Raw genomic sequence first — 14,134 nt, 5'->3', positions numbered from 1 at the left:
TTCTGCCCCCGTCCACCCAGAGTTTCAGTCCTATCCACCGACCGTGTGGTGATTCCCATCATGTTTCCGTGACAGTCCAAGGTGGAATTTTTAATTAGGTTTGGGGAGGGTTGAAATCTCCTGGGCCTGTCACTACAGGGAGTGGGTGGATGGTTTGTAACGCATCTCAGCCTCCACCCACGGTGGGCTCCTCTTCCCATTTGCATGGATTTCAAATATCGGCTCATTAATCTAAGAGGAAAAATCATATTGGGCGCGATTTTCCGACCTCGTTACACTTGCCCTCAAGCGTAACGAGGTCAGTGAATAGCGGGCATACTGCCGGCCCTGGGGGAACTCACAGAGGCTCCTACACCCAAAAGGGAATGAACTTAGATATCTGCAGCTATGTGACTTTCTCCGCAAGGATACAAAATCGGTCCCCCAGAGACCTGGACACACATTTCTGGGCACAATGAAAGGGCTAGACTGGTTAGGAGACACCAAGTGTGGGGACATCTACAGACGACTTAGAGAAAAGGTCAGAAACCCCACTGGACGATACCAGATTGAAATGGGGCAAGAAATGGGCAAGGAGATAGGGGGAGGACTCTGGATCGAGGTGCTGCACAGAGTCAACTCCATCTCCTCCTGCACCTGTGGTAAATCTGATGCAGCTCAAGGTAGTGTACAGAGCACACCTTACCAAGATGTGTATGAATGTGTTCCTCCTAGAGGTGGATGATGAGTGTGAGCCATGTCAAAGGTACCTGGCCAACCACACCCACATGATCTGGTCCTGCCCCAGACTCAGAGAGTTCTGGACGGCCTTCTTTGAGGCTATGTCCAGGGTGGTGGGGGTTGAGATGAAGCCGTGCCCATCTGTGGCTGTCTTTGGGGTGTCAGAGCATCCATAACTCTGGACAGGGAAGGGGACGGACGTCCTGCCTTCACCTCACTGATCAGCAGGCGGAGACTAACTTCTGCTCGGTTGGAAGTCGGCAGCGCCACCCAGGGCCTCGGAATGGCTCTCTGATCTGACCAAATGAGGATGGAAAATATAACATTTGAGGTAAGAGGGTCTGAGGAGAGATTCCACGGCACGTGGAATAAATTCACAAGCCTTTTCGCAGACCTGTTTGCAACCAGCAGCCAACCAGAGGAGTTGCGGGGGGGGGGGGGGGGGGTAGCTCGGGAAGGGGGGTAGAAAAGGGGGGCAGGGAATGTCGCCTGGAAGGAGGGGGGCTTGCGAAGAACAGAGAAAGAGCGGGAAGGAGGGCCACCCACAGGACAGAACACAAACCCTCCCACATGGGCTGAACTGGGGAAGCAAACCGACCCAACCGCCCTCGAAAACTCAAACTCAAGGGGGGAATGGTGATGGGACTCTCCCCTCCTCCCCCCCCCCCAGCTCCACAGCACTTTCTAATGAGAATCCCACATAAGATCAAGACCCTTGGTATACGAAGCACACAATCCACAGGCCATGTTGTGCTCTCCCTTGAGAATCTCAGGAGAGCCCTCTCGCGGGTTTCCCAACTGTCTTCACGCCTCGCGGGATTCACTCAAGTCCCGCCAGGCAGAGTCCGAATCCCACCCACAAGAGGCGGGGCCAAACGGCGGGCACTTCGGCGAACCTACCCAGTATCCACCGGCCTCCTTCGATTCTCTGGCCTCCTCAATGAGGCCGCAGCAGGGCGCCGTTCAGCAAACATGGATCAGGAAGGGAGGGGGTGCTGTAAGGGGACTGGGGGGGCCTGAAGAGGGGGGGCCATTCGTGAGGTGTCATCACTTGGGGGGGGGGTAGTGCCCATGTGCGTGTGTGTTGGTGAGGGGCTGACATTGTCCATGGGTGGAGGACCTGCATGCTCACTTACAGATCGGGGCACCCTTTCTAATTGGCGGCCCGTTCTCGGAGTTCAGCTCCTCAGTGCTAAAACAAAGTGTGGGCTAAACCAGTGAGAAACTCCCAGGGCCCCCCAAAAAATGACTGTGTGCCATTGAACAGCAGAGCCAGTGGGAAACTCCCTGAAAATTCGGCACAAATGAACTTGGAAGTTTTTTCTGGAGAATCGCACCCGATATCTTCCAGGTTGGAAAATAAGATGACAAGTTAAATCAGGAAGTGGTTATCTGGAGGACATTAAGCTGTAGTCGTAGCCTGTAGATTGCAGGAGTGGAAGACTAAAGGGAATGGAAGAGTTATAGTTATGGGATCCTGTGAGAAATTGACTTTAAGTAGAGAGTAGATGAGGACGACGATGAGTGTGGAGTGATAGTTGAAATTTATAAGGAACAAAAAGGAAAACTTAGAGGAATATAGGGTGGGACTCTCCATTGCCCGACGCCAAAATCGTGTTCGGTGATCGGGCGGAGATTGGGCTCCGAAGGCAAAATTGGGGCCGGTCAGCCCACTCCGAAATGGGGTCAATGCAATGCGCTCCGCGCGCCATTGCAACAGTGTTGGTGTGTCATCGGCCGGCTCTCCAGCGATGCTCCTTCCCCAATGAGCCATGTTCCCGACTGCGCAGGACGCATGTGGTCTCAGCCGCGCGGGACCCTGGCGTGGAGGCTGCATACTGTGTCCAGGGGCAGCACACTCGGCCGCTGGCTGAGGTCGCTTCTGCGAGGGTTTGGGGTACTGGTGGGGGGTGGCCAGGGGGTGGGCTGTGGGGTTGCAGATGGCGGGTCGGGTCCACGCACAGTCGGCGCCATGTTGTATGGCAATACCGCTGCAGGTCATCAGCCGTGCGCATGCGTGGCCCGGGACCCGGCCATTCTCCGGCCGTTTTCGGCGCAGGAAGTGGGATTTTCACCCGGTGCTAGCCCCTCAATGGTCCCGGAATCGGAGAGGGTTTCACGCCGATTTTCTGGTCGTATAAGACCACACATACTCCGCTGGCGCCGGCACTTAGCCGCTGAAACGGAGAATCAAGCCCATAATATTGTTTTTGTTTTTTAAAAAAATGTTTTTATTCAAGATTTTTCCATAATCTTTTACAAAACACTATAATAGAAAATATAATGCAAAGAAGGCAAAACACTGTGCCAACAAAACAACTTAACCCTCTAACTAACTAAAAATGTAATAAACAAAAACAAAGCAAAGTAGGGCATCCGCCCCTTACAAATAAAATGAAATCCACCCCCCCCCCCACCCCCGGTTGCTGCTGCTGCTGACCTCCATTTAACGCTCCGCGAGAAAGTGAAGGAATGGTTGCCACCACCTGGAGAACCCCTGCACAGACCCTCGCAAGGCAAACTTTATCTTTTCCAACCTGAGAAACCCTGCCATGTCATTGACCCAAGCCTCTATGCTTGGGGGCTTCGCGTCCCTCCACATTAACAAGAGCCTTCTCCGGGCTATCAAGGAGGCAAAGGCCAGGACTCCGGCCTCTTTCGACTCCTGCACTCCCACATCGTCCGATACCCCAAATATCGCTATTCCCCAGCTCGGTTTCACCCGAGTGTTCAAGACCTTGGACATAGCCTTTGCAAAGTCCTTCCAAAATTCCGCAAGCGCCGGGCATGTCCAGAACATATGGGCATGGTTTGGTGGGCTCCCTGAACACCTCACACACCTGTCCTCCACCCCAAAAAAACCTACTCATTCTCACCCTTGTCATATGCGCCCGGTGCACCACCTTAAACTGAATCAGGCTCAGCCTGGCGCAAGATGAGGAGGAATTGACCCTGCCCAGGGCGTCAGTCCACAGGCCCTTATCCAGCTCCTCCCCAGCTCCTCCTCCCACTTGCCCTTCAGTTCTTCCACTGAGGCCTCCTCCGCCTCCTGCAGCTCCTGGTATATGTCCGAGACTTTGCCATCCCCCACCCACACTCCCGAGACGACCCTGTCCTGTACCCTCCGGGCAGGCAGCACCGGAAATTCCCCCACCTATTTTTTTACAAATGCCTGAACCTGCATGTACCTAAAAGTATTCCCCAGGGGTAGCCCAAATTTCTCCTCCAGCGCCCTCAGACTGGCAAAAGTCCCATCGATAAACAAATCCCCCATCCTTCTGATTCCCGCCCTGTGCCAGCCTAGGAACCCACCGTCTATCCTACCTGGAACGAACCTGTGGTTGTTCCGTATCGGGGTCCAAACTGAGGCCCCTCCCTCCCCCCTATGCCGTCTCCACTGCCCCCAAATCCTCAGTGTCGCCGCCACCATCGGGCTCGTGGTATACCGTGTCGGCGGAAGCGGCAACGGTGCCGTCACCAATGCCCCCAAACTAGTATCTGTACAGAACGCCACCTCCAACCGTTTCCACACCGCCCCCTCTCCCTCCATTACCCATTTCCGAATCATCGACACATTCGCTGCCCAGTAATAGCTGCACAGGTTCGGCAGCGCCAACCCCCCCCCCCCCCGACTGCGCTCCAAAAACAGTCTCTTAACCCGTGGGGTCTTATTTGCCCACACAAACCCCGTGATACTCCTATTTACCTGCTTGAAAAAGGACTTGGGATGAGAATGGGCAGGCACTGGAACACGAACAAGAACCTAGAGAGAACCATCATCTTTACCGACTGCACCCTGCCCGCCAGGGAGAGTGGCAAAATGTCCCACCTCCTAAAGTCCTCCTCCATCTGACCCACCAGCCTCACTAAGTTGAGCTTCTGCAAGACCCCCCAGCTCTTGGCCACCTGGATGCCCAAGCACCGAAAGCTCCTCTCCACCATCTTGAGTGGTAGCTTCCCCAACCTCTCTTCCTGGCCCCTCGCATGCACCATAAAAAGCTAGCTTTTTCCTACGTTTAGCTTGTATCCCGAAAAGTCTCCAAAATCCCCAAGAACCTGCATGACCTCCCCCATCCCCTCCACCGGATCTGCAATATACAGAAGCAGGTCATCCGCATACAGCGAAACACGGTGCTCCTCCCCCCCCTGAACCCACCCCCTCCAGTTTCTGGACTCCCTCAACGCCATGGCCAGTGGCTCAATCGCCAAGGCAAACAGCAGGGGGGGGGGACAAAGGGCACCCTGCCTCGTTCCACGATATAACCTAAAGTACCCTGAACGTAGCCGGTTCGTCGATTCACTCGCTACCGGGACCTGGTACAACAATTTGACCCACCCTATGAATTCCTCCCCAAATCCAAATCTGCCTAACACCTCCCAGAGGTATTCCCACTCCACCCGATCGAAGGCCTTCTCCGCGTCCATTGCTACTACCACTTCTGCGTGTGTGTCCCCCCTCCGAGGGCATCATGATCACATTCAGGAGCCTCCGCACATTCGTATTCAGCTGCCTGCCCTTCACAAACCAATCTGATCCTTATGAATCACTCCCGGGACACAATCCTCAATCCTAGTGGCCAAGATCTTGGCCAAGAGCTTGACATCCACATTAAGAAGTGAAATCGGCCTATAGGAGCCACATTGCAGCGGGTCCTTATCACACTTGAGGATAAGCGAGATCAGAGCCTGCAACATCGTCGGGGGAAGGATACCCTTTTCCTTAGCCTCGTTAAAAGTTCTCAACAACAGGGGGCCCAACACCTCCGAGAATTTCCTATAGAACTCTACGGGGAACCCATCCGGCCCCGAGGCCTTGCCCGCCTGCATACTCCCCAACCCCTTAACTAGCTCCTCCATCCCAATCGGGGCCCTCAGTCCCTCTATCCGCCCTTCCTCCACCTTTGGGAACCTCAGTTGGTACAGGAACTGCCTCATCCCTTCCCCACCCTCCGGGGGTTCTGACTCATACAGTTTACCATAGAAATCCTTAAAGACCTTGTTTATTTTAGCTGGACTCCGCACCGTGTTCCCCCCGCCCCCCATCTCTAATTCCCCCAATCTCCCTAGCTGCCTCGCCCTTCCGCAGCTGATGCACCAGCATCCGACTTGTCTTCTCCCCATACTCATACACTGCTCCCTGTACCTTCCTCAACTGGGCCTCAGCCTTCCCCGTGGTTAGCAAGTCAAACTCCGTTTGGAGGCTCCGGTTCTCCTTCAGCAGCCCCTCCTCGGGTGATTCCGCATACCTCCTGTCTACCCTCAGTATCACCCCCAACAATCTCTCCCTCTCCATCCTCTCCCTGTGGGCCCTGAATGAGATGAACTCCCCCCTGACCACTGCCTTCTGCGCCTCCCAGACCACACTCACCGAAACCTCTCCATTATCATTGGCCTCCACATATCTTTGGTTGCATCTCCGGACCCGCCCACAGGCCTCCTCGTCCGCCAATAGTCCCATGTCCATTCGCCACAGCGGGCGTTGGCCTCTCTCCTCCCCAACCCCCAGCTCCACCCAGTGCGGGGTGAAGTGTTGGGTGGTTTGCTACACATGCGAACCAACACGGTTGCGAATGGTACAACTCAGTTTTATTTCAAACATCTATTTACATTGGTAAACTGTTTACTGAGGTTCGATCATAACCCCCGAATCTGTGGACCTATTCCTAATTCTATCTTGTAGTGGCACTCAGCACATGGTGGATGTCTGAGTGGCTTGCTATGAGCTCTGTGCCCTGATCTGTCTCCTGCTTGAGTGCTGCCAGGAAGTGTCGTGTTCCCTGTTTTGTACTGTGTATGCTCTTGCCTGTGATTGGCTGTGGTGTTGTGTGTGTGTTGATTGGTCCGTTGATCTGTCCATCAGTATGTATGTATGTATGTGCTATGATGTTTACCTGAATATCATGACACGGGGCATGGTCCGAGATCGCAATGGCCGAATACTCCGTCCCCTCCACCCTCGAGATCAGCGTCGTGCTTAGCACGAAAAAATCTATCCGCGAGTAAGCCTTGTGTACATGGGAGAAGAAGGAAAACTCCCTCGCCCTTGGCCTGGCAAATCTCCACGGATCCACTCCCCCCATTTGGTCCATGAACCCCCTCAGGACCTTGGCGGCTGCCGGCCTCTTAACCGACCTCGACCTAGACCGGTCCAGAATCGGGTCCAGGACCGTATTGAAGTACCCCCCCCCATTACCAAACTACGTGACTCCAGATCCTGAATCCGACTCAGCATCCGCTTCATGAACCCCGCATCGTCCCAGTTCGGAGCATACCCATTCACTAGCACCACCCGGGCAGCCTTTAGCCTGCCACTCACCATAACATAACGACCCCCCTTATCTGCCACAATACCCACTGCCTCAAATGCCTCCCGCTTATTCACCAAGATTGCGACCCCCCCTGTTCTTCGCATCCAGCCCTGAGTGAAAAACCTGTCCCACCCATCCCTTCCTCAGCCTGGTTTGATCCGCGATCTTCAGGTATGTTTCCTGTAGCATGGCTACGTCTGCCTTCAGCCCCTTTAGGTGCGAGAACACCTGGGCCCTCTTGACCGGCCCATTCAGGCCTCTCACATTCCACGTGATCAGCCGGATCGGAGGACTCCCCCCCCCACCCCCCCCCTCACTCTCCTGCCACCTAGCCATCTCCTTTTTTAGGCCAGCCACGTGCCCGCGCCACCCGCCCCCTCCAGTCCCCCAGGCGGAGGGTCCCCGCCCCGACTCTCCCTCTTACCATCGATGCCCCTCAATCAGTTCCCCCCAGTACCTCCCCCAAACCTCCCCCTCCCCGACCAAGCAACTGCTTAACCCCCCATTGCACTCCCGTAAGCCAGCTGACTCATGCTGACCCCGGCCGCTCCCGCCTCTGCCTCCAATTCCCCTTTAGATTCCCCATCCAAATCTTCAGCCCCCCCCCCCCCTCCCACCTAAGTGGGGTCGAGAAAGTCCCCCCCTCCCCTGCACCCCATATAAACCAATGCGGACATCGAACACAGTACCGTCCCCCGGTTCAGGTACCACCCCCACCATTTTGGGGGAAAAAGCCGTGCTCCCTGTCTGGGCTGACCCCACCCCCATGACATAGCTCCTCTCAACTGCGACCTCGCCCCAATCCCCGAGGGCCGAGGGCCACGGGACCACCCAGACCCAAGGAGACGCAGGGAAAGACCCCACCCAAACATTGCCCCATCTCCCTCACCAACAACCCCGATAACATACTGAAAACTATTAATTTGAGTCCAACTTCTCATTTTTGATGAAAGTCCACGCCTCACCCGGCGTATCAAAGTAGTGGTGTCGGTCCTGCTATGTGACCCGCAGCCTCGCCGGCTGTAACAGCCCGAACTTCACCCCCTTCCCGCGGAGGAGGACCGCCTTGGCCCGATTGAATCCTGCCCGCTTCTTGGCCAGGTCTGCACTCTAGTCCTGGTAAATCCGGATCTCGGTGTTCTCCCACCTGCTGCTCCGCTCCTTCTTCGCCCATCGCAGGACACTCTCCCTGTCGGTGAAGCGGTGGAACCTTACCACCATAGCCCTCGGCGGCTCGTTCGCCCTTGGCCTCTGACCAGGACTCTGTGTGCCCCATCCAGCTCCAGGGGCTTCGGAAAGGCGCCCGCGCCCATCAGCGTACTCAGCATCGTGCCACTTATGCCCCAGCATCCGACCTCTCCATGCCTTCAGGAAGACTCAGAATCCGCAGGTTCTGCCTCCTCGACCTATTCTCCAAGTCCTCCAGCTTCTCCTGCCATTTTTTGTGCAGCGCCTCGTGCGCTTCCATTCTGACCGCCAGGCCCAGAATCTCGTCCTCATTCTCAGAGGCCTTCTGCTGCACCTCCTTGATCGCCGTTCCCTGCATCTTCTGGGTCTCCACCAACCTTTCAATCGACGCCTTCATAGGGGCCAACATCTCCGCCTTCAAGTCAGCAAAGCAGCTTCTCAAAAACTCCTGCTGCTTCCGAGACCACTGGGTGACGCTGCCTGATCACCGCCCGCCGCCATCGTGTTTTTTCGCGCCCGTTCTCCTCTCTTCTCTAAAGCCACTTTTTTGACCGCTCCGCTCCTGGACCACTCCATACAGTGCTGGGGGACCCTCACTGTTTCCTTCCCACATTGGGAATCGTCATCCAAATGCCGCTGGAGCTCCTTAAAAGGGCCCAAAAGTCCGTAATCAGCGGGAGCTGCCAACCATGCGACCTAACTAGGCATAGCCGCTTAAGTCTTGCCCATAATATTGTTGATGAAAGAGTAAAAGATTGCGGATTCAAATCCACAATCAGCATAAAATCATGCTGCGGTAATGCTGCAGTGTGAAAGATGCTGGGCGGGATTCTCCGTTGGCCGACGTTGGACTCGTGATCGGGAGGAAAATCCATTCCGATGCCAAAATCGCAGTGGGAGCCGATTTCAAAGAACAAAGAAATGTACAGCACAGGAACAGGCCCTTCGGCCCTCCAAGCCCGTGCCGACCATGCTGCCCGACTAAACTACAATCTTCTACACTTCCTGGGTCCGTATCCTTCTATTCCCATCCTATTCATATATTTGTCAAGATGCCCCTTAAATGTCCCTATCGTCCCTGCTTCCACTACCTCCTCCGGTAGCGAGTTCCAGGTACCCACTACCCTCTGCGTAAAAAACTTGCCTCGTACATCTACTCTAAACCTTGCCCCTCTCACCTTAAACCTATGCCCCCTAGTAATTGACCCCCCTACCCTGGGGAAAAGCCTCTGACTATCCACTCTGTCTATGCCCCTCATAATTTTGTATACCTCTATCAGGTCTCCCCTCAACCTCCTTCGTTCCAGTGAGAACAAACTGAGTTTATTCAATCGCTCCTCATAGCTAATGCCCTCCATACCAGGCAACATTCTGGTAAATCTCTTCTGCACCCTCTCTAAAGCCTCCACATCCTTCTGGTAGTGTGGCGACCAGAATTGAACACTATACTCCAAGTGTGGCCTAACTAAGGTTCTATACAGCTGCAACATGACTTGCCAATTCTTATACTCAATGCCCCGGCCAATGAAGGCAAGCATGCCGTATGCCTTCTTGACTACCTTCTCCACCTGTGTTGCCCCTTTCAATGACCTGTGGACCTGTACTCCTAGATCTCTTTGACTTTCAATACTCTTGAGGGTTCTACCATTCACTGTATATTCCCTACCTGCATTAGACCTTCCAAAATGCATTACCTCACATTTGTCCGGATTAAACTCCATCTGCCATCTCTCCGCCCAAGTCTCCAGACAATCTAAATCCTGCTGTATCCTCCGACAGTCCTCATCGCTATCCGCAATTCCACCAACCTTTGTGTCGTCTGCAAACTTACTAATCAGACCAGTTACATTTTCCTCCAAATCATTTATATATACTACAAAGAGCAAAGGTCCCAGCACTGATCCCTGTGGAACACCACTGGTCACAGCCCTCCAATTAGAAAAGCATCCCTCCGTTGCTACTCTCTGCCTTCTATGGCCTAGCCAGTTCTGTATCCACCTTGCCAGCTCACCCCTGATCCCGTGTGACTTCACCTTTTGTACTAGTCTACCATGAGGGACCTTGTCAAAGGCCTTACTGAAGTCCATATAGACAACATCTACTGCCCTACCTGCATCAATCATCTTAGTGACCTCCTCGAAAAACTCTATCAAGTTAGTGAGACACGACCTCCCCTTCACAAAACCGTGCTGCCTCTCACTAATACGTCCATTTGCTTCCAAATGGGAGTAGATCCTGTCTCGAAGAATTCTCTCCAGTAATTTCCCTACCACTGAAGTAAGGCTCACCGGCCTGTAGTTCCCGGGATTATCCTTGCTACCCTTCTTAAACAGAGGAACAACATTGGCTATTCTCCAGTCCTCCGGGACATCCCCTGAAGACAGCGAGGATCCAAAGATTTCTGTCAAGGCCTCAGCAATTTCCTCTCCAGCCTCCTTCAGTATTCTGGGGTAGATCCCATCAGGCCCTGGGGACTTATCTACCTTAATATTTTTTAAGACACCCAACACCTCGTCTTTTTGGATCACAATGTGACCCAGGCTATCTACACCCCCTTCTCCAGACTCAACATCTACCAATTCCTTCTCTTTGGTGAATACTGATGCAAAGTATTCATTTAGTACCTCGCCCATTTCCTCTGGCTCCACACATAGATTCCCTTGCCTATCCTTCAGTGGGCCAACCCTTTCCCTGGCTACCCTCTTGCTTTTTATGTACGTGTAAAAAGCCTTGGGATTTTCCTTAACCCTATTTGCCAATGACTTTTCGTGACCCCTTCTAGCCCTCCTGACTCCTTGCTTAAGTTCCTTCCTACTTTCCTTATATTCCACGCAGGCTTCGTCTGTTCCCAGCCTTTTAGCCCTGACAAATGCCTCCTTTTTCTTTTTGACGAGGCCTACAATATCACTCGTCATCCAAGGTTCCCGAAAATTGCCGTATTTATCTTTCTTCCTCACAGGAACATGCCGGTCCTGTATTCCTTTCAACTGACACTTGAAAGCCTCCCACATGTCAGATGTTGATTTGCCCTCAAACATCCGCCCCCAATCTATGTTCTTCAGTTCCCGCCTAATATTGTTATAATTAGCCTTCCCCCAATTTAGCACATTCATCCTCGGACCACTCTTATCCTTGTCCACCAGTACTTTAAAACTTACTGAATTGTGGTCACTGTTACCGAAATGCTCCCCTACTGAAACATCTACCACCTGGCCGGGCTCATTCCCCAATACCAGGTCCAGTACCTATTCCCTAGTTGGACTGTCTACATATTGTTTTAAGAAGCCCTCCTGGATGCTCCTTACAAACTCCGCCCCGTCTAAGCCCCTGGCACTAAGTGAGTCCCAGTCAATATTGGGGAAGTTGAAGTCTCCCATCACCACAACCCTGTTGTTTTTACTCTTTTCCAAAATCTGTCTACCTATCTGCTCCTCTATCTCCCGCTGGCTGTTGGGAGGCCTGTAGTATACCCCCAACATTGTGACTGCACCCTTCTTATTCCAGATCTCTACCCATATAGCCTCACTGCCCTCTGAGGTGTCCTCTCGCAGTACAGCTGTGATATTCTCCCGAACAAGTAGCGCAACTCCGCCTCCCCTTTTACATCCCCCTCTATCCCGCCTGAAACATCTAAATCCTGGAACGTTTAGCTGCCAATCCTGCCCTTCCCTCAACCAGGTCTCTGTAATGGCAACAACATCATAGTTCCAAGTACTAATCCAAGCTCTAAGTTCATCTGCCTGACCCGTAATGCTCCTTGCATTAAAACATATGCACTTCAGGCCACCAGACCCGCTGTGTTCAGCAACTTCTCCCCGTCTGCTCTGCCTCAGAGCCACACTGTCCCTATTCCCTAGTTCTCCCTCAATGCTCTCACCTTCTGACCTATTGCTCCCGTGCCCACCCCCCTGCCATACTAGTTTAAACCCTCCCGTGTGACACTAGCAAACCTCGCGGCCAGGATATTTATGCCTCTCCGGTTTAGATGCAACCCGTCCTTCTTATACAGGTCACACCTGCCCCGGAAGAGCTCCCAGTGGTCCAGATAATGGAAACCCTCGCTCCTACACCAGCTGTTTAGCCACGTGTTTATCTGCTCTATCTTCCTATTTCTAGCCTCACTGGCACGTGGCACAGGGAGTAATCCCGAGATTACAACCCTCGAGGTCCTGTCTTTTAACTTTCTGCCTAGCTCCCTGAACTCCTGCTGCAGGACCTCATGCCCCTTCCTGCCTATGTCGTTAGTACCAATATGTACAATGACCTCTGCCTGTTTGCCCTCCCCCTTCAGGATTCCCTCTACCCGTTCGGAGACATCCTGGACCCTGGCACCAGGGAGGCAACATACCATCCTGGAGTCTCTTTCACGTCCACAGAAGCGCCTATCTGTGCCCCTGACTATAGAGTCCCCTATTACTATTACTCTTCTGCGCTTTGACCCTCCCTTCTGAACATCAGAGCCAGCCGTGGTGCCCCTGCTCTGGCTGCTGCTGTTTTCCCCTGTTAGGCTATCCCCCCCCGACAGTATCCAAAGGGGTATATCTGTTCGAGAGGGGGACAACCACAGGGGATTCCTGCACTGACTGCCTGCCCTTTCTGGTGGTCACCCATTTCTCTGCCTGCACCTTGGGTGTGACCACATTTACATAACTGCGATCTATGACGCTTTCCGCCACCTGCATGCTCCTAAGTGCATCCAATTGCTGCTCCAACCGAACCATACGGTCTGTGAGGAGCTCCAGTTGGGTGCACTTTCTGCAGATGAAGCCATCCGGGACGCTGGAAGCCTCCCGGACCTGCCACATCTCACAGTCAGAGCACAGCACCCCTCTAACTGACATTGCGTCAATTAATTAAAATTAAAATTTGTCTTTTTTTTTTAATACTTTTTTAAAAATTTCAAAGTTACTGTCAACTATCTGTTTCCTAGCACTAGATTTCTAATAGAAATGCGATAGCTAACTATAATACTCTCCGATCTCTGGCTTAGATATCCCTCTAAATTATAATTAAGTTATTATGTTTAATTAGTTACCAAATACTCAAATTTTTTTTAAATTTAGTGTAGAATCCCAACCAGCCACTCTGGCCACAGCTTTTCTGTGATGTCACTTCAGTTTCCCCCCGACACACACAATTTGAAAAAAGGTATAAAAGTAAATATAAGTAAAAATCACTTACTTACCTTCTGAGTGTCTTAAATGTTCTCAGGTTCTCTCGCTGACAGAGACTGCTCCTCCACCTCCGAACCTTGACCTGCACAATGCTAATAATATAATAATAATATAATATGGCACTTACCTTACACCAATGGGTCTTATTATTAGGTTAGAGGAGGAGGGCGGGTGGGAGACACTACACGTGTAGTGTCTCGGGTTTCCTCTCCACCAGAATTTATTGGTTGGGGGGGGGGACTTCCCAGAGGTCCGCGGGTCGAACTACCGGTTCCCGCCTTATATAAAAACAAATAAAACAGAAAAGAAGAACAGACACGGGACCAGGTAAGGCTTTTTAAAGTAAGTACTCACCTCCCAGAAGGCCCCTGCGCACCGCTGCCGCCGAAATCCAAAGGGCTGCTCCTGTAAAGGCAAGGCTTTTTAAAGTAAGTACTCACCTCCCAGAAGGCCCCTGCGCACCGCTGCCGCCGAAATCCAAAGGGCTGCTCCTGTAAAGGTAAGAGTTTTTAAATTCACTACTCACCTCCCAGAAGGCCCCTGCGCACCACTGCTGCCGAAATCCAAAGGGCTGCTCCTGTAAAGGTAAGAGTTTTTAAATTCACTACTCACCTCCCAGAAGGCCCCTGCGCACCTCTGCCGCCGAAATCCAAAGGGCTGCTCCTGTAAAGGTAAGAGTTTTTAAATTCACTACTTACCTCCCAGAAGGCCCCTGCGCACCGCTGCCGCCGAAATCCAAAGGGC

At 52.8% G+C, this 14,134-nt stretch overlaps 1 protein-coding gene across 4 annotated transcripts in view; it reads left to right on the top strand.

The window, feature by feature from the left end:
• The window catches only part of LOC140395531 (aldehyde oxidase 1-like), a 331,856-nt gene that overhangs the window by 243,231 nt on the left and 74,491 nt on the right, over positions 1–14,134 (top strand). The gene's annotated exons all lie outside the window — the stretch shown is intronic.

Source organism: Scyliorhinus torazame, chromosome 2 (assembly GCF_047496885.1).
Source record: "Scyliorhinus torazame isolate Kashiwa2021f chromosome 2, sScyTor2.1, whole genome shotgun sequence".
Lineage (NCBI taxonomy): Eukaryota > Metazoa > Chordata > Chondrichthyes > Carcharhiniformes > Scyliorhinidae > Scyliorhinus > Scyliorhinus torazame.
This window is presented reverse-complemented; position numbering and strand designations above follow the sequence as displayed.